This window comes from Pinus tabuliformis, chromosome 2_2 (assembly GCF_031772625.1).
Source record: "Pinus tabuliformis cultivar Carrire ecotype Pingquan chromosome 2_2, CPIR1, whole genome shotgun sequence".
NCBI lineage: Eukaryota > Viridiplantae > Streptophyta > Pinopsida > Pinales > Pinaceae > Pinus > Pinus tabuliformis.
This window is the reverse complement of record NC_142300.1, coordinates 947,245,352-947,266,817: the sequence shown is the minus strand read 5'-3', so window position 1 is coordinate 947,266,817 and position 21,466 is coordinate 947,245,352. Positions and strand designations below refer to the sequence as shown.

The window sequence follows — 21,466 nt, the reverse complement described above, 5'->3', positions numbered from 1 at the left end:
CAGCATGAGCAGAGATTTAACCAAAGGCACAGGATATTTCATAAGGCGAGATAGGCATGAGGTTCTAGAATTCAAATTGAATTTAAATGAGGTGAAAAGACTGTTTAAGAAAGCTGAAAAGGGCATTACTGTATGAATCCTTTCCAGGAAGAAGAAAACACATCAAGTCTGAACACTTCTTCAAGGCAGAGCAATGATTGAATTATACCTTTCTCACTTAAAACTATTCATCTAGAAACGATCATGAATGAATGGCGAAACATAACAAAGACATATAAGACATAAAGGAAGAAACACATGCTAAATTCATACCGCAAGAATCTTATAAATCAGAGCGGCACCATTTAATTAATCCTCTATCAAAACTGTACAACCAAACGTTGAGTTATTCCTCCATCGTTTCCCAAAACTCAGAACCCTTCACAAATGATTTTTCATACAATAAATAAACTCCATCTGTGGGAAAACAAATCGATGAAAAATAGGGAGCTGGAAAACAAATCAAAGAAGATAGGAAAAGAGTTATCCATCTATTCTGGGGATAGAGCAGCGTTACATTATTCCATTTGAAAATCTCTGATCACCAATGGAAAGGCATAAACTGTAACTGTAGACCCTTTGAATCATAACTAAAGTCCAAAAATAGGAAATCGAATCCTATTCCTCTGTTGTTGTAGACATCTTCACTTTATATTTAGGCTTTCGGTCTTGGACTGTTTGTTTTTCCTGTTTGAATTAAAACTAAAGTTTTATAAAAATGGCCTTTAAACGATATTTAACCTCTAATGAAGATATTTCACTAGTTCCTGTTGCGTTTCTGTTGCATTTAAAATCTGAAGTATATGTGGGTCTTTCTCCTTGGATATCGAGTATATCCCAGTCATTTAGAATATTCTTAACAAATTCATTGTTTAGCAGGATTCGTGTCATCAAAGCACATGATTAGGCGCCCTTTATACCTCTGGCAAAGTATTGAAAAGAGCAGCCCTTGCATGCCCAATATGGAGATAACCACATGGCTCAGGATGGAAATGTGTACACACGTTTCCTATTTCAGCATCTGGCAGGTCAATGTCAAAGGAACTCTCTGCTTTTTCTAAGAAATTTAGGATTTCTTGCCTCATTCTATCCCAAAAGGCATGATAAATAGCAACAAAACTCCGGATGGTAAAAATATCATGCAGGCGACAAATAGTATCCATGAGCTGAGCATTTAAAGGCTACATTCTTCCTCGAATTTCATTTTCACCTCCAGCTTCCTCTGTGTCTTGAAGAATTCTTTTGATTTGTGCGTTGTACATGTGTATTGTTAAATGTTGTAAGAGGAGAACCATCTCTTGAAAATCAACCCTCTACAACTGTTCAGACCACGTTAACAAAAGGCTAGCACATGCATATACAAGGAAATCTGCAAAACCATCTCCTTCTGCAAGATATGTATCCCACAACCTTCTAACGAGATGAAAAGGAATCTCACGAATTAAAAGGCAGTTAAACCAGTGAAAAGAAAACTATAGGAACTCTGGCCCTTGCTCTTCCACGTGTCTTGAAACTGGTTCATCAATTCGGCACACCAACTCCTTCAATTTGAAAACAAGCCGCTGAATTCCTGGTTGAGCAATTGTATAATGATTTTGAATATCATCAAGGAGTTTTGAAAGGCACCAGTAATAATCTACCTCAACATTTAACATATTTCTGGGGTTAAGTTTGAAAGCATCCAGTTTTCCATATCACCTTCTAAGTATTCTGATGAAATACTACTAAGAAGGGGTTGCCAGATCATTTATCTCGTGGACATAACCACTTGCAGGATGACGAATGGCCCATGTATAGAGAATACGCTCCAGGGATGCTCGTGTGTCTATTTGCTGAAAGAAAGTAACATCTGGCACAGTCCTTGGACAATCCACTGCAATCTGTTGCGACATATTTCTCATCTTCAGTGCGCTCAGCATCTGGTATGTCATAGTACTGAGAGACTGTCAAGCGGAGAATACCTAAGATGCCATCCATGGAGAGGTGACGAATATCCAATTTGGAGCAAGGTGACCAAATGATTCGAAATTTCTTGTAGGAAATGTCAAAAGTTGGTGTTGGCCCTGTGCACCACATGCAATCCCAACGCGCTGCGTCGTATGAGTGCGTCGCGCCAGTGCAAATTTGCATTGAGAAAATCGGCTCTATACGCCGCGCGCAGCCAGTGCGCCGCACCAGTTGCCTATGCACCGCGCTCTGTCACCAACACACAGTCACGACCCTTTCAAACACTATTTGCTCTTCAAACTTCAAACTTGACCTTTCCCTTGAATTTTTCGAATGGCACTAGTTGCAAAGGAATAAATAGCTTTGAAATATCTTGACAAGAAATGGTTTAAATTTACTTCTTCAAAAGCCCACTTCATAATGTTTTTGACTATGGCACTTTGTCATTTAATGAAACTCTGTCTTTTGGCTTTCTCATTGATTTTCTGGACTCAAATTGATGAAATTGGTTGATTGTTTGTAGGGATATAGGCATATTTTGACTAAGGAAGACCAGGGCTTGCTTTTGAAATATTTTATGGTGGAAAAATACAAGTATTTTATTACAAAAACAAATTTGACAATTTCTTATTCAAAACAGAGTTTTGAACAAGAAATGTCCTCGAATATGCTTGAGGATGAAATTTTGAACTGAGAACTTCTTTGAAAACCATCCTCATGGCCTGTGGGCAGTTATTAAACATGTCAAAAGACTAAGCCCTAGACTCAAAAACTAAAAGATTCTTTTTGACCAAAATAATCATCTATGATTGTGAATGACATGAACTAAGTTTTGATGAACATAGAGAAATTTTAACCAACCTGGCAGGTACAAGCATGAGGGAAACAAGAAAACCAAGCCCTTCCGTCAAAGAATGGCATGCCCCTAGCAGAATGTAACGAAGTGAATTGAGCAAGACACCTAAAAATGAATATGCAAAATGAGGAATGATCTCTAACGAAGGGATGACCAAACCGACTCTAACATTGGCTCCAATGGGGATGGTAGCTCCTTAGAGGTGCAAAGAACAACAGATCTCTGGAAGAGCTAGACAGTGCCTTCATCCATTGGGCCATGGAGTCATTATTTCGACAAACAACACAAGACTCTGACTCAATTTATTTTACTAAAACTTGACTCAAAACGACTCGATGATGAAACTGAAATGGCTGAAAAAACTTGACTCTAACAAACTAACTCAAAATACTAAGACCTGTACTTAAAACTTAAAACTTGGTGGCAGTACATGGCCACCCGTGTTTCTTTCAAGACAATATATCATCAAACTATACCAAAATTCCAATGTAAACAATCAAGAAGATGCCTTCTTGATTGAGTCTCCTGATAAGATCTTCTGGTCAATAATAGATACTTGTAACTGGGCATCCAGAAACATAATTGACCATGATCTCCTTCATCACTGAACACTGCAATAATCACCTTCACTACTGACTGTAGTAGATTTGCCATTGGATCCTGAAAAACATGAAGATTGACCTCCTGCTGGAAAAACAAGGTATCTTTCTCTCTTGCTTCTGATCTTTCTTCATAATGTACTTCAGTAAAAGTATGTTTCTGGTCTTCAAAAACTTCTGAACAAGTAGATGAGCAGATTTCCTCTTCAAAGAACATTTCAAAACATGAAACATAGGAAGAAAAATCTAAAATGGCATCCTGAATGGTCTGATCAGCTATACTCTGAATATATTTTTGATCATCTTGGCATGATATGACAGCCAGATTCTCATTACATTTATCACATTCATCAGTCATGAGAAAAGAAACTTCAGATGATTCTTGAAATCCAACACTAACATTTCTATCATCTACCATAAATTCATCCAGAGAAACTGTATCACTTACTTGAATGAAAATCTCACCTTGTTGTTCATGAACTGGCTGGATTATCTCGTTATGAAGGCTGCATTCTGATGAGATGAGGGCAGTTAAGTCTGTAACTCTGTCTTCTTCATTTGAGGCAGCCTCAACCATGAAGCTCTCTTTTTCTTCATCACAATCTGTCTGTCGATCTAATTTATCATCCCCATTATCTGAGATTGGAACATTAGTTTCTTGCGTTACCTACATGCTGTCTTCTTCTATGGACAGATCTGAAACGACATTTTCTCTTTCATCACTTTCAACCGTATGGAAATCTTCAGCCTGCTGATCTTGATCCTGCTGCAAAGTTTCCTCTAAGAGTTTTGTGTGCTGCTGAAATGGATTTTCATACAAGGCTTCCATGATCTCATCATCCAGGAAATTATCATCTTCATAATATTTCTCAAGGATTTCAATAAAACCATAAGCATGCTTGCAACAATCTTGAATTAAATTTAATGATGGATAAGATTCTTTATACCTTTCAAATAACATGGTATGAAAATATTTCAAATAGTAAATACAAGCAGGCGGCAAACTTTCATACCAAGATTGGGTTTCACCTTCCAGAGTGGCCAAGAATATTTTCATCAAGCAAACTTTGGGAAAATCAACTTTGAATTTGCGAATATGCATGTGAAATCTAACCAGATGTAAAGCATCATCCTTCCTACCATCATCTTTAAATGTAGGCAAATTCCTTGACCAATCTACCTTAGGAATTTTATTTCGAAAGCCCGAAATATGATCTCAGCTCATGGGAGTGTATCTTCTTGCAACCCGTTCCATTTTGCAAATCTCAAAGCTACTGATCTCTCTGTAGTGGAGTCACCATGAAGCACTGATTGCTAGGTTCTTCAAGGAATGAAGTCACCAGGTGAATGATTTCAGCCTTTCCAGTGTCTGATCGTTGTCCACGATCAACAATCAGATTGGAACTTGAGATATGTACTAGGGAAAGACAATCTACAAGTAAACTTCTCCCCAGTATGGTTGCCACTATGTTAGAGCTCGAATCTGCCTTAGGCTGAAGGAAAGAAGCATTCAAGGTAACATCAAACCAAGCTCAGCCTCGTAGCTAGCCCTACGAGGACAGGAGAGGGCTCTCTCTGGTTCTATCTCGGCAAAAGATATCCAATAGAGCCTAAGATGACCCAAATGCAAAACTAATAATGATTTTAGGCTAGTAAACAGATATGAAAGAGTTAATTCAATAAATGACTGAGTTTCTAGGCTATGTGGGACAAGGACAGCATGAGCAGAAATTTAACCAAAGGCACAGGATATTTCATAAGGCGAGATAGGCATGAGGTTTTAGCAATTAAATTGAACTTAAATGAGGTCAAAAGACTGTTTAAGAAAGCTGAAAAGGGCATTAATGTATGAATCCTTTCCAGGAAGAAGAAAACACATAAAGTCTGAACACTTCTTCAAGGCAGAGCAATGACTGAAATGTACCTTTCTCACTTAAAAGTATTCATCTGGAAACGATCATGAATGAATGGCGAAACATAACAAAGACATATAAGACATAAAGGAAGAAACACATGCTAAATTCATATCACAAGAATCTTATAAATCAGAGCTGCACCATTTAATTAATCCTCTGTCAAAACTATACAGCCAAACGCTGAGTTATTCCTCCACTGTTTCCCAGAACTCAGAACCCTTCACAAATTATTTTTCATACAATAAATAAACTCCATCTGTGGGAAAACAAATCGATGAAAAATATGGAGCTGGAAAACAAATCGAAGAAGATAGGAAAAGAGTTGTCCATCTGTTCTGGGGACAGAGTAGCGTTACGTTATTCCATTTTAAAATCTCTGATCACCAATGTAAAGGCGTAAACTGTAACTGTAGACCCTTTGAATCATAACTAAAGTCCAAAAATAGGAAATTGAATCCTATTCCTCTGCTCTTGTAGACATCTTCGCTTTATATTTAGGCTTTCGGTCTTGGACTGTTTGTTTTTCCTGTTTGAATTAAAACCAGTTTTTTTATAAAAATGGCCTTTAAATGATATTTCACCTTTAATGAAGATCTTTCACTGGTTCCTGTTGTGTTTCTGTTGCATTTAAAATTTGAATTATACGTGGGTCTTTCTCCTTGGATATCGAGTATATTCCAGTCATTTAGAATATTCTTAACAAATTCATTGTTTAGCAGGATTCGTGTCATCAAAGTTCATGATTAGGGGCCCTTTATACCTCTGGCAAAGTATTGAAAAGATCAGCCCTTGCGTGCCCAATATGGAGATAACCACATGGCTCAGGATGGAAACGTGTACACATGTTTCCTATTTCAGCATCTGGCAGGTCAATGTCAAAGGAACTCTCTTCTTTTTCTAAGAAATTTAGGATTTCTTGCCTCATTCTATCCCAAAAGCCACGATAAATAGCAACAAAAATCTGGATGGTAAAGATATCGTGAAGGCGAAAAATAGTATCCATGAGTTGAGCATTTAAAGGCTGCATTCTTCCTCGAATTTCATTTTCACCTCCAGCTTCCTTTGTGTCTTGAAGAATTCTTTTTCTTTATGCGTTGTACATGTGTATTGTTAAATGTTGCAAGAGGAGAACCATCTCTTGAAAATCAAACCTCTGCAACTGTTCAGACCACGTTAACAAAAGGCTAGCACACGCATATACAAGGAAATCTGCAAAACCATCTCCTTCTACAAGATATGTATTTGACAACCTTCTAACGAGATGAAAAGGAATCTCATGAATTAAAAGGCAGTTAAACTAGCGAAAAGAAAACTTCAGGAACTCTGGCCCTTGCTCCTCCATGTGTCTTGAAACTAGTTCATCAATTCGGCGCACCAACTCCTTCAATTTGAAAACAAGCCGCTGAATTCCTGGTTGAGCAAATGTATAATGATCTTGAATATCATCAAGGAGTTTTGGAAGGCACCAGTAACAATCTGCCTCAACATTTAACATATTTTCTGGGGTTAAGTTTGAAAGCATCCAACTTTCCATATCACCTTCTAGGTATTCTGATGAAAATACTACTAAGAATGTGGTTTCCCTATCATTTAGCCCCTGGACATAACCACTTGCAGGATGACAAATGGCCCATGTATAGAGAATACGCTCCAGGGATGCTTGTGTGTCTATTTCCTGAAAGAAAGTAACATTTGGCACAGTCCTTGGACAATCCACTGCAATTTGTCGCGACATATTTCTCATATTCAGTGCGCTCAGCATCTGGTATATCAGAGTACTGAGAGACTGTCAAGCGGAGAACACCTAATATTCCATCCATGGACAGGTGACGGATATCCAATTTGGAGCAAGGAGACCAAATGATTCGAAATTTCTTGGAGGCAATGTCAAATTTTGGTGTCGGCCCTGTGTGCCGCATGCAATCCCAACGCGCTGCGCCGTATGAGTGCACTGCGCCAATGCAAATTTGCATTGAAAAAATCGGCTCTATGCACCGCGTGCAGCCAGTGCGCCGTGCCAGTTGCCTATGCGCCGTGCTCTGTCACCAACACATAGTCATGGCCCTTTCAAACACTATTTGCTCTTCAAACTCCAAACTTAACCTTTCTCTTGAATTTTTCGAATGGAACTGGTTGCAAAGGAATAAATAGCTTTGAAATATCTTGACAAGAAATTGTTTAAATTTTTACTTCTTCAAAAGCCCACTTCATAATGTTTTTGACTATGGCACTTTGTCATTTAATGAAACTCTGTCTTTTGGATTTCTCATTGATTTTCTAGACTCAAAATGATGAAATTGGTTGATTTTTTGTAGGGATATAGGCATATTTTGACTAAGGAAGACCAGGGCTTGCTTTTAAAATATTTTATGGTGGAAAAATACAAGTATTTTAGTACAAAAACAAATTTGACAATTTCTTATTCAAAACAGAGTTTTCAATAAGAAATGTCCTCGAATATGATTGAGGATGAAATGTTGAACTGAGAACTTCTTTGAAAACCATCCTCATGGCCTATGGGCAGTTATTAAACATGTCAAAAGACTAAACCCTAGACTCAAAAACTAAAAGATTCTTTTTGACCAAAATAATCATCTATGACTCTGAATGACATGAACTAAGTTTTGATGAACATAGAGAAATTTTAACCAGCCCGACAGGTACAAGCATGAGGGAAACAAGAAAACCAAGCCCTTCTGTCAAAGAATGGCATGCCCCTAGCGGAATGCAACGAAGTGAATTGAGCGAGACACCTAAAAATGAATATGCAAAAAGAGGAATGATCTCTAATGGAGGGATGACCAGACCGACTCTAACATTGGCTCCAATGGGTATGGTAGCTCCTTGTAGGTGCCAAGAACAACGAATCTCTGGAAGAGCTATACATTGCCTTCATCCATTGGGCTATGGAGTCATTATTTCGAAAAACAACACAAGGCTCTGACCCAATTTATTTGACTAAAACTTGACTCAAAACGACTCGATGATGAAACTGAAATGACTAAAAAAACTTGAATCTAACAAACTAACTCAAAGTACTAAGACCTGAACTTAAAACTTAAAACTTGGTGGCAGTACATGGCCACCCGTGTTTCTTTCAAGAAAATATACCATCAAACTATATCAAAATGCCAATGTAACCAATCAAGCAGATTCCTTCTTGATTGAGTCTCCTGATCAGATCTTCTGGTCAACAATAGATACTTGTAATTGGGCATCCAGAATCATAATTGACCATGATTTCCTTCATCACTGAACACTGCAATAATCATCTTCACTGCTGACTGCAGCAGATTTGCCATTGGATCCTGAAAAACATGAAGATTGACCTCCTGCTGGAAAAACAGGGTATCTTTCTCTCTTGCTTCTGATCTTTCTTCATAATGTACTTTAGTAAAAGCATGTTCCTGGTCTTCAAAAACTTCTGAACAAGTAGATGAGCAGATTTCCTCTTCAAAGAACATTTCAAAACATGAAACATAGGAAGAAAAATCTGAAATGGCATCCTGAATGGTCTGATCGGCTATAGTCTGAATATATTTCTGATCATCTTGACATGATATGACAGCCAGATTCTCATTACATTTATCACATTCATCAGTCATGAGAAAAGCAACTTCAGATGATTCTTGAAATCCAACACTAACATTTCTATCATCTACGATAAATTCATCCAGAGAAACTGTTTCACTTACTTGAACGAAAATCTCACCTTGTTGTTCATGAACTGGCTGGATTATCTCATTATGAAGGCTGTATTCTGATGAGATGAGGGCAGTTAAGTCTGTAACTCTGCCTTCTTCATTTGAGGCAGCCTCAACCATGCATCTCTCTTTTTCTTCATCACAATCTATCCCTCGATCTGATTTATCATCCCCATTATCTGAGATTGGAACATTAGTTTCTTGCGTTACCTACATGCTGTCTTCTTCTATGGATAGATCTGAAACGACATTTTCTCTTTCATCACTTTCAACCATATGGAAATCTTCAGCCTGCTGATCTTGATCTTGCTGCAAAGTTTCCTCTAATAGTTCTGTGTGTTGCTGAAACGGATTTTCATACAAGGCTTCCATGATCTCATCATCCATGAAATTATCATCTTCATAATATTTCTCAAGGATTTCAATAAAACCATAAGCATGCTTGCAACAATCTTGAATTAAATTTAATGATGGATAAGATTCTTTATACCTTTCAAAGAACACGGTATGAAAATCTTTCAAAAAGTAAATACAAGCAGGCGGCAAACTTTCATACCAAGATTGGGCTTCACCTTCCAGAGTGGCCAGGAATATTTTCATCAAGCAATCTTCGGGAAAATCAACTTTCAATTTGCGAATATGGAAAGAAATCTAACCAGATGTAAAGGAGCATCCTTCCTACCATCATCTTTAAATGTAGGAAAATTCCTTGACCAATCTACCTTAGGAATTTTATTTGGAAAACCCGGAATATGATCTCGGCTCATGGGAGCGTATCTTCTTGCAACCCGTTCCATTTTGCAAATCTCAAAGCTACTGATCTCTCTGCAGTGGAGTCACCATGAAGCATCGATTGCTAGATGCTTCAAGGAATGAAGTCGCCAGGTGAATGATTTCAGCCTTTCCAGTGTCTGATCGTTGTCCACCATCAAAAATCAGATCGAAATTTGAGATATGTACTGGGGCAAGACAATCTACAAGTAAACGTCTCCCCAATATGGTCACCACTATGTTAGAGCTTGAATCTACCTTAGGCTGAAGGAAAGCAACATTCAAGGTAACATCAAACCAAGCTTAGCCTCGTAGCTAGCCCTACGAGGACAGGAGAGGGCTCTCTCTGGGTCTATCTCGGCAAAAGATATCCAATAGAGCCTAAGATGACCCAAATGCAAAACTGATAATGATTTTAGGCTAGTAAACAGATATGAAAGAGTTAATTCAATAAATGACTGAGTTTCTAAGCTGTGTGGGACAAGGACAGCATGAGCAGAGATTTAACCAAAGGCACAGGATATTTCATAAGGCGAGATAGGCATGAGGTTTTAGCAATCAAATTGAATTTAAATGAGGTGAAAAGACTGTTTAAGAAAGCTGAAAAGGGCATTAATGTAGGAATCCTTTCTAGGAAGAAGAAAACACATAAAGTCTAAACACTTCTTCAAGGCAGAGCAATAACTGAATTCTACCTTTCTCACTTAAAAGTATTCATCTGGAAATGATCATGAATGAATGGCGAAACATAACAAAGACATATAAGACATAAAGGAAGAAACACATGCTAAATTCATACCGCAAGAATCTTATAAATCAGAGCTGCACCATTTAATTAATCATTTGTCAAAACTGTACAGCCAAACGCTGAGTTATTCCTCCACTGTTTCCCAGAACTCAGAACCCTTCACAAATTATTTTTCATACAATAAATAAACTCCATCTGTGGGAAAACAAATCGATGAAAAATAGGGAGCTGGAAACCAAATCGAAGAAGATAGGAAAAGATTCATCCATCTGTTCTGGGGACAAAGCAGCGTTACATTATTCCATTTCAAAATCTATGATCACCAATGGAAAGGCGTAAACTGTAACTGTAGACCCTTTGAATCATAACTAAAGTCCGAAAATAGGAAATCAAATCCTATTCCTCTGCTGTTGTAGACATCTTCGCTTTATATTTAGGCTTTTGGTCTTGGACTGTTCGTTTTCCCATTTGAATTAAAACCAATTTTTTATAAAAATGGCCTTTAAATGATATTTCACCTTTAATGAAGATATTTCACTGGTTCCTGTTGCATTTAAAATCTGAAGTATATGTGGGTCTTTCTCCTTGGATATCGAGTATATCCCAGTCATTTAGAATATTCTTAACAAATTCATTATTTAGCAGGATTCGTGTCATCAAAGCGCATAATTAGGCGCCCTTTATACCTCTAGAAAAGTATTGAAAAGAGCAGCCCTTGTGTGCCCAATATGGAGATAACCACGTGGCTCAGGATGGAAACGTGTACACACGTTTCCTATTTGAGCATCTTGCAGGTCAATGTCAAAGGAACTCTCTGCTTTTTCTAAGAAACTTAGGATTTCTTGCCTCATTCTATCCCAAAAGCCATGATAAATAGCAACAAAACTCCGGATGGTAAAGATATCATGCAAGCGACAAATAGTATCCATGAGCTGAGCATTTAAAGGCTGCATTCTTCCTCGAATTTCATTTTCACCTCCAACTTCCTTTGTGTCTTGAAGAATTCTTTTGCGTTGCGTGTTGTACATGTGTATTGTTAAATGTTGCAAGAGGATAACCATCTCTTGAAAATCAAGCCTCTGCAACTGTTCAGACCACGTTAACAAAAGGCTAGCACACGCATATACAAGGAAATATGCAAAACCATCTCCTTCTGCAAGATATGTATCCCACAACCTTCTAACGAGATGAAAAGGAATCTCACGAATTAAAAGGCAGTTAAACCAGCGAAAATCAAACTGCAGGAAATCTGGCCCTTGCTCCTCCATGTGTCTTGAATCTAGTTCATCGATTCGGCGTACCAACTCCTTCAATTTGAAAACAAGCCGCTGAATTCCTGGTTGAGATAAGGTATAATGATCTTGAATATCATCAAGAAGTTTTGAAAGGCACCAGTAACAATCTGCCTCAACATTTAACATATTTTATGGGGTTAAGTTTGAAAGCATCCAATTTTCCATATCACCTTCTAGGTATTCTGATGAAAATACTACTAAGAATGGGGTTTCCAGATCATTTATCCCCTGGACATAACCACTTGCAGGATGATGAATGGCCCATGTATAGAGAATACGCTCCAGGGATGCTTGTGTGTCTATTTGATGAAAGAAAGTAACATCTGGCACAGTCCTTGGACAATCCACTGCAATCTGCCGCGACATATTTCTCATCTTCAGTGCGTGTAGCATCTGGTACGTCTTAGTACTGAGAGACTATCAAGCGGAGAACGCCTAAGATGCCATCCATGGACAGGTGACGAATATCCAATTCGGAGCAAGGAGACCGACTGATTCAAAATTTCTTGGAGGCAATGTCAAAAGTTGGTGTCAGCCCTATGCGCCGCATGCAATCCCAACGCGTCGTGCCGTATGAGTGCGTCGCGCCAGTGTAAATTTGCATTGAGAAAATTGGCTCTATGCGCCGCATGTAGCCAGTGCACCGCGCCAGTGGCCTATGCGTCGTGCTCTTTCACCAACACACAGTCACGGCCCTTTCAAACACTATTTTCTCTTCAGACTTCATACTTGACCTTTCTCTTGGATTTTTTGAATGGCACTAGTTGCAAAGGAATAAATAGCTTTGAAATAGAAGAGAGACAAATTGTAATTGAAGAAGTAGAATCATCTGAAGAAGAAGAGGGAGAAATTCCTTCTCATTCACCCTTAGTAGAAGAACCAGAAGACTCTGAAGTCTCCAGGGAAACTATCATGACAGAGGAAGGAGCAACTGGATTTGGTAGAGGTAGAGGTAGAGGAGGAGGAGGAAACAATGGAGGAGGTAGAGGTAACATTGGGGGAAATAGGGATGGGGATAACTCATTTGGATTTCCTATAGTCGATGAGGACTCCCGAGCCACAATGAAAAACATCTCACCATCTGTCCTCCCAAACTTCCATGGGTTCAGGAATGAGGACCCTGAAACATTTCTATTTGAGTTTGAAGTCGTGTGTCGAACTTATGATTATCTGGAAGACTCTCAAAAACTCAAATTGTTTCCTTCAACATTGAAAGGAGCAGCCTTGAAATGGTTCATGGGATTACTCACTCAATCCATTAGGACTTGGAATGATATGAAACAAGCATTTTTGGATAGGTACCTAGACTATTGTATGCCCACCAATCACAAGGATGAGGTATTCAAAATGGTGCAAAGAGAAGATGAAAACTTGGAGGAGTTACTTGAAAGATTTCAATACAACCTAAAAAGAGAAAAAATGAGTAATTTAGATGAGGAGACCTTGAAAGCCCTTCTATTAAAAGCCATTAGAGATGAATGGATAGATATTTTGAACATGATGGGAAAGGGAGATATATCTCAACTTCCACTTTCTGATATAGTGGAATTATGTGTCCATCTCTCAAGGGGGAAATCTAAAACTCAAAAAGGGCCTAGAGATCCTTCTCTCATCAGAGCAAACAAATCTGCAACTGGATCAGTAAGTAGGGCTGAGATTGGCAACATGCTTGATGAATTCAAGACTGACATCTTAGGGAGTCTTAGTGAGAAACTAGACACCCTTAAGATTCACAATAAGCAGAAAGCAGAAGCTGACGCTTTGGCCATCTTTTGCCCAAAGTGTAGGAAGAAACATGCTCTAATGGAATGTCCCTTGGATGCAAAAGTTGTAGAAACATGTGTAATCTGTTCAGAAAATCATGAGACCAAGGATTGTCCTTCAATTCCTGGGCTCAAAGTTGTCTTTCAAGAAGATCCAAATACAATCGAATCTCTCTGTTTTGTTGCAAGGAGACCTTGGCAAGGGCAACAAAATCAAGGGTTTAGCAACTCTATGAATTTTCAACCCCCACCAAATTGGAATCCTTGGCAACAACCTTGGTCCCAACCTCAAAATCCTTTTCAATCATGGGTACAAGGTATGCAAAATCCTTAGGGGAGATTTGCTCAATTTTATCAATATCCCCCATCTTTTCAAAACCAACAAGCTCCACAACTTCCAAATCAAAATCCACAACTATCATTGCCATTTCCACAACAACCTTCTCAACAAATCCAAATTCTCAACTCTTGCTTCCATTCCAACAAAAGTCAAATCAACTTCCCTCTCAGCCATTGCCAAACCCCATAACAAAAACCCTCAAAATGCTTACATGATGGAAGGTCAACAATTTCCCGCCTATATGATTGTTCCTCTCAATGATGTACAACTCAGATCAGGTAGAGTCTTAGATAAGCCTTATATAAATGCTCAAAAGCAAAGCATTTTTGAGGAAGATTCTCTTGAAGCCAACAAGGGTTCTAAAGCATCTCTTCAAAACCCAAGTACTCAAAAAGAAAAAGAAAAAGAAAAAGAGTTAACCCCCACAACTCCCATAGTTGAGCAATCTGCATCTTTATCCACACCTCCTTTTCCTGAAAGATTACAAATTGACAAAGGAGTGGAAAAACAAATTTGGTTGCCTGACTATAATTTTCTAGATGAATTGAAGAATGTCTGTATAAAGATTCCCTTGTTACAAGCCATTAAAGAGATTCCTATTCTAGCAAAAACAATAAAGGAGTTGAGCCTTATAAGATGTAAAGAAACAAACCTTTCATTAAGTCATGAGAAATGCTTTATGATGTTTACTGAAGGGATTGTTTTAGGACATCATATTTCAGGAGATGGGATTAAAGTTGATAGATCAAAAGTTGAAGTCATCTCCAAGTTGCCTATTCCAAATTTTCAAAGAGATGTTAGAAGTTTTCTTGGATTTACTGGATATTATAGAAGATTTATTGAAAACTTCACTAAGATAGCATCTCCTCTCTTCAAATTACTTACAAAAGGCTGTGAATTCAATTGGGATCCTGACTGTCAATCTGCATTTGAAACTTTAAAAACAAGAATATCTGAAGCACCCATTTTGAGAGGGCCAAATTGGAAACTTCATTTCCATATTTCTACAGATGCTTCAGATACAGCTCTAGGAGTTGTGTTGGGTCAAAAGAATTTAGTTCCTTATGCCATTTACTACACTAGTAAAAATTTGACTTCCATTGAGTTAAATTATACTGTGACTGAAAAAGAGTTCTTAGTTGTTGTTCATGCAATCAACAAGTTTAGACATTATATAACAGGCTATGCAACTTTTGTCCATACTGATCATTCTGCAATTAGATATCTCATGAACAAACCTGTTACTAATGGCAGAGTTACAAGATGGCTTTTACTTTTACAAGAATTCAATATTACTGTGTTAGATAGACTAGGGAAACAAAATACAGTAGCTGATTTCTTGTCTAGAATCCAAAATACTAACAAAGATTCTCCTATAGAGGATAAGTTTCCAGATGAATATTTGTTTGCAGTAACTACTAAAACTCCTTCGAATGCAAATATTGCTAATTATTTGGTTACAGGGAAACTACCTCCACATTTATTTCCTAATGAAAGGAGAAGAATTATTCAGGAGAGTTCGAGTTATTCATGGATTTCTAATGAATTGTTCAAAACAGGGCTAGACTGTGTGATCAGAAGATGTGTTCGGGAAGATGAAATGCCTGACATCCTCAAGGCATGTCATGATGAGCCATGTGGTGGGAACTTCGCTGACAAGAGGACAGCTTATAAAATCCTTTCTTTAGGATATTATTGGCCTTCTCTCTTCAAAGATGCGAAACAATATGTCAGGAGGTGTGACAGCTGCCAAAGAATTGGGAGACCAACTCTTTCAAATGAAATGCCATTACAGCCACAGGTACTCATCGAACCCTTTGAAAAATGGGCTTTAGATTTCATTGGACCTATTAATCCACTATCTAAACAAAAGAAGTATATATTGGTTTGCACTGATTATGTTACTAAATGGATAGAAGCCAAGGCATTGCCTTCTGCCACTGAAAATTCAGTTGTTCAATTTCTTTTTGAGGATATTTTTACTCGTTTTGGTGTCCCAAGAGAGATTGTAACAGATTAGGGAAGTCAATTCACATCTAATTTGATGGAGAAGCTGATCGAAGAATACAAAATCAAGCATAGAAAATCTACTCCATACCATCCGTAAGCAAATGGCCAAGTGGAGTCTACAAACAAAGTCCTTGAGAACATCATCACCAAAACTGTTCATCTACATAGAAGAGATTGGGTAGAAAGACTTCCTGAAGCCTTATGGGCCTATAGAACTACATGGAGGAATACAACAGGACATTCTTCCTATGAACTTGTTTATGGAAAGAAGTCCTGCTCCCCATTAAGTTTCAAGTCAAGACCTTCAAGATGCCAGTTCAGTTGGGGATGAATCTATCAGAAGCCCAAAAGCACAGAATGGAGTAGCTGAATGAGCTAGATGAAATAAGACAAGATGCAATTTTAAGGACTGATCTAGTTCAGCACCAAAGAACTAAGTGGCATGACAGATATATCAAAGAGAAAAAGTTTCAAAAGGGAGATTGGGCGTTACTGTTTGATTCCAAGTTTAAAGACTTCAAAGGAAAATTTCAGACTCATTAGCTTGGACCATATTAGATTGACGAAGTCTTTAGCAATGGAGCAGTTCGAGTCAAGACCATTGATGAGTTTCAAACTCCTCTTATTGTGAGTGGCCATCGATTGAAAATTTATCATAAGCCACTCTCAAAAGAGGAATTTGTCAAAATGTTTCAAGAAAATTCTGCAATGAGGCTGGTGGAGAGGAATCCTTCTCCTCCATCAGCCTAGTCTTTGTTTCTTTCAGTTCAAAAAAAAAAAAAAAAAACTTTTGTATAAGCCTGAAAACCAATCATATATTGGCAGTCTTATACAGAAAATGTAGAGTGAAAATCAGGGGCACCTGACACTCTATATTTTCCAAAAAAAAGAGTCTCTCTTTCTTTCCATTTTCACTCCACCTCATTTTCCATTTCAATTCATCCCTCTCATTTTCATCTCCATCTTCACTCCACTTCATTTCCATCTCATTCCACTTCATTCCATCAATAAAAGTCCCTTTCAGGACTATTTTATTTAGTTTGTTCTTCTCTAACTATCTTTGTGCAGTAAAAATGGTGTTGTCTTAGTTTCTGCAGCTGGAAACCGTTTCCGCAGCCAGAACCAGTTTCCGCAGCCAGAAACGATTTCCGCAGCCAGCATCACTCTGTCTTTACAGCCGGCATCACTCTGTTTTCAAAAAAACCACAGTCAAATATTAGTTTCATCATCACCAAGTGCAACAAAGACATGGGGCATCTTCAAGATCAAAGAACAACAATGGTCAGAAGCCTTAATCAAGAAATGATAAAACTTCCAAAGGTATGATAAAAAATCTCTACCAAATAACAATTCAATGTCATTATTATGCATAGTTATTAAACCATGGCAAGTTCCACTAAATGCAATGATTTGATACGGCAAGCCCCATACCACTCCTCTTCCACGATGTCATTCCACAACGGTCACACGATCATTCTAAATTTAAACTCGAGATGGACTGCTCTCCCATTTATTGGCCGTACTTTGGAGACGTGACCGACTGTACTACGAATCTCCTTCACCATAATTCCCGCGGCCGTCTGCTGAGACGTGTGCGCAAGTCATCTGATCCAAAAGGACTCAGCCGTTATTCTGCCCATTTATCACTTCACTCCCGCATGCATTCGATATTAAACTCGTTACTGTTGCTTACCCTTTACTTCCTCGGTACTCATACCATTCCCTGTTCTCCATTTCCGCTGCGTCCACTACAGCTTGCTCCAAACCCTGGCCACAGTCACCACATACATTCCGAACTTTGATTACAGCCACTCTAGTTACCCTAAGAACCCCGTAATCAGCCCATTTTGTTTCTTGAACCGTCATACGCAGTAGAATTTCCAGTCGGAATTTAAAGCCGAGAATGGGAACACTGCTAAGAGCCGAACCGGAAGGACCAAAGTACCTGGAGGGTTATCCTCAAATGAAGGAGTCGTTGAAGAAAGCATGGTGGCTGAGATTCATTCAAAATTTCAGGGGCTATAACAAAGAAGTGACTAAATCTTTTGCAAGGTCTTTTAATGGACAAACAGTGGAGGTTGGAGACTTGAAATTTACAGTGACCGAGGCCACAATAGTAGCTGCAACAAGTCTTCCGCAAGAAGGTGAAAGGTGGTTCAAAAACAGAAGTGTGGAAGATCAAATATGGAGAACAATGCTACAAAACCGAGGTATGGATACCTCTATATTTACAAAAGGAATCCCTGTGCATACAATAAAAGAAGAATGGTCCCCTTTGTTATTACTTATCCAGAAATTTATCACATGCGAGGGTCGTTTTGGCTCCATGTACATGTATCATGCCAGGCTAATGATGAATTTTATGGAAGGTTATACCCTTAATTTGCCTTATTTTCTATTATCAAGCTTGAAGAAAATGAGCTTTACTGTTCAAAAACACGTAGGCAATATTGAACCCCATCTTTACCATCACAGGTTCATAAAAATCCTTATTGAAGAACAGTTGAAAAACACTAAGGATACTTGGGAAAAGTTTTTGACAAGAAACCACTTCCAAGAACTGACTGAAGCCTCTGGAAGCAGTCCCCCAAAAATTCCAAAGAGAAGTAGGAGGAAAGAAAAGAATATTACAGCCCAAGACTCTCCTACAATAGACATTCAGGAAACTATTCAGAAAGAAGAAGAAAAGGGAGATATAAAAAAGAAACAGAAGAAGGACAAGGGAAAAGTAATCATTCAAGAAACCTATCCATCCCCTAAACCATCCATAGAGGAAGAATCTCAAACTTTGTCAGAAAGATTAGCACATCTTCAAGCTGCTGCCATAGCAAAGAAACAAAAAGGAAAACAGAGTGCACAAGAAAAAAGCACTAGTCCACACGTGAGGAGGAGCAGTAGGCTAAAAGGAAAGAAAAGTGTAACCCAAGAAAAACAATCACACTTTATTGATTTAGGTGAAGGAACACCTGAAAAAGCTCCAGCTCAGCCAGACATTGAGTCAAGTCCTCCACGTGATGAAAGCCCTTTTCGGCCAGAAAGAGAGGACAGTCTTCCTCCTCCACCAGATTTTGATTTTGAGCCTAGCCCAAGAAAGACACCAGAACTAGATCCTAATCAGCAAGAGGTATACAACTACCTAGAGTCCTTGGAACAATCAGCTGCAGGACCAAGCACCGCCTTGCCACTTGATGCACAAGTACAGTCTTTAAAACAGAAAGTGTTTGAATTGGAAGTCCTAAATAGGCACATTAAACAGGAAAACGAAGCAGTCAAAGAGAAAAGTAAGGTAGACAAGATTGTCCATGATAACACTATGCTCCATTTAGGACTGTGGCAAAAGAAGAACAGGAAGCTGAATAAAAAGTGTAAAAAGTTGAGCAGGGCATTGATTAATCTTAAGTTCAAATGTCTAGTCAGGAAACCAAGGACTATTTTAGCATCAAAGAGAAAGAGAAGAAGGCTAGATGTTCTTGCAGAAGCCTCAGAGCACATGGATTAAAGGAAAATAACTAAGTTTTGGTTGCATGAGGACATGCAACACCTTCACAGTGGGGGTATGTTGAGCCTCGAACCTGCACCTTCCCATACACCCTCTCAGCCTTCTTTTTCCACTCATTTCATCCACCTAGTCCATTAAATCATTGTATTTTAGTTTAAAAAAGAGCTTTTGACATGGTTTTCTAACTACACTGATGACTGTTGTTTGGCTTAGAATTTTGTTCAGACAGCTGCAAAAGCTTCTCAGTTTCCGCAGCCGACACAGGTTTCCGCAGCCGACCCAGGATTCTGTAGCCAGCACAGGATTCCGCAGTCGTTTTGTCAAACACCATGCTACAGGTGTCCTCTGAAGGAATGAGCCACATGGGCAAGTTCTAGGAGTCAAGGACATGGAACATGTCCCTCCAGATCATCCAGCACAGCCATAAAAGCCCGCGGTCAAACAGGGGGCAAAGGATAGTCAACAGAAGTGTTCAGCAGTGGCACGGCTCTGCGTAGCTCTGTTTTTTATCACGTGAAGCTACGTGGCACAGTCTTTAGCCACGAAGACATCCTGGTAGCGTGAATCCAATAGCCATACCTCTCGGATTTAATAAACATGATGACAATTACCTAGATCCGGGTTGAAGAGGATTTACGTGTCTCTGGCAGCGTGGTTAATAGTGTAGATTTAGTTAATCTGTTTAGTTTTCTTTCCTTATAAATAACGCATCCATGAACGCTGTAGAGGTTAATCTTTGTTAATGTAATTCAAAGTTGTTGTATTTACCCACTGCAATTTTACGTTGCTGTTTAATATATGAGAAGACTGGTTTAAACTCACGCTTGTAGCTGTTTGTTGAATCGGCTGAAGTGGCAGAGGGCCCCTGCTTACTAAAGCCTTGTACAGTTGTCCTTTAACTCTTGCATTACTTTTTTTCCTGTTCATGTATATTAGCTGTACAGTTGTCATTTAAATGTTGCGTTTCATTTCATCATGTATATTAGCTGTACATAACAAAGCTTTTTGATTTATGTTGATTTATATTTTCATTGCTGCTCTTTTATGGTTACAACTGATCAGTGTTTTCTGTAGGTTTTCTTAGGCAGCCCGGGGTAATTTTTCACCTTTTCTTTTTATCACTATTGGCATACGAGATCATCTTGTCTTTGTCGCTGACTCTTGTTTTCTGAAGTTTGATTTCCAGTACTGTCATTTCCTTGAGTAGTACATTTATTTTTTGTTCTTAGATATCATGTTATTCATCTGTTAATGGTTTCTTTCTATAATCAAGTAACTTTATTAGGAACCAGAATATCACTCATTATAGCTTGATTTAGTTTGCTTTAGAACTCACATTGCTTGACTTGTTCATGATTGTTTCTCACAGGGTAAATTAAGTTGAAAGGCAAAAGGTCAAGAGAGTTAAAGTAGTGTGATTAGCTTCTTTTATGCAGTTTAACTTCTTTTAGATTTCACATTGTTTAACATTTCATGATATCTTTTCACAAGGAAGATTGAGTTGAAGAGTTGAAATAGTGTGGATTAGTTGTTCTTACTTTTAATTGAGTTTAGTGTCGATTTCACTTTCATTTTCATTCAGCAACAAAGATACTGGGCCGATGTCATTAGTTCATTGTTTGATGTCTTTATTTATTTTTAAGAATTGATTTCATTTCAGTCACTTTAAAGCTTGCTTTCTTTTAAGTTTTGAAAAACCACTTAGAAATCACCATAATCATCCATATTTCACTTGCTTTATCACATTTTCATCATCTCACATTAGGGAAAGATAAATCCAAAAACAAACTTAAAAAAAACGAAAAACGACAAAAGATTAAGGAAATGGTTATCTAGTACATATAGTACACTTCACTTCGTCAGTTTACGAACCCCGGGTTGAAAATTTAAAGTAGAAATTTAGACCTCACTAAATTGACCAAACATTTATTACAAAAACAAATTTGACAATTTCTTATTCAAAATAGAGTTTTGAACAA

General features: G+C 38.2%; 3 pseudogenes; all 3 read right to left on the bottom strand.

Moving 5' to 3' along the window:
* Positions 1-1,220: 1,220 nt before the first annotated feature.
* On the bottom strand, positions 1,221-2,016 carry LOC149196319 (uncharacterized; annotated as a pseudogene).
* Positions 2,017-6,444: 4,428 nt separating this feature from the next.
* Positions 6,445-7,177, bottom strand: LOC149196318 (uncharacterized; annotated as a pseudogene).
* Positions 7,178-11,260: 4,083 nt separating this feature from the next.
* Positions 11,261-12,326, bottom strand: LOC149196317 (uncharacterized; annotated as a pseudogene).
* Between the last annotated feature and the right edge of the window lie 9,140 nt (positions 12,327-21,466).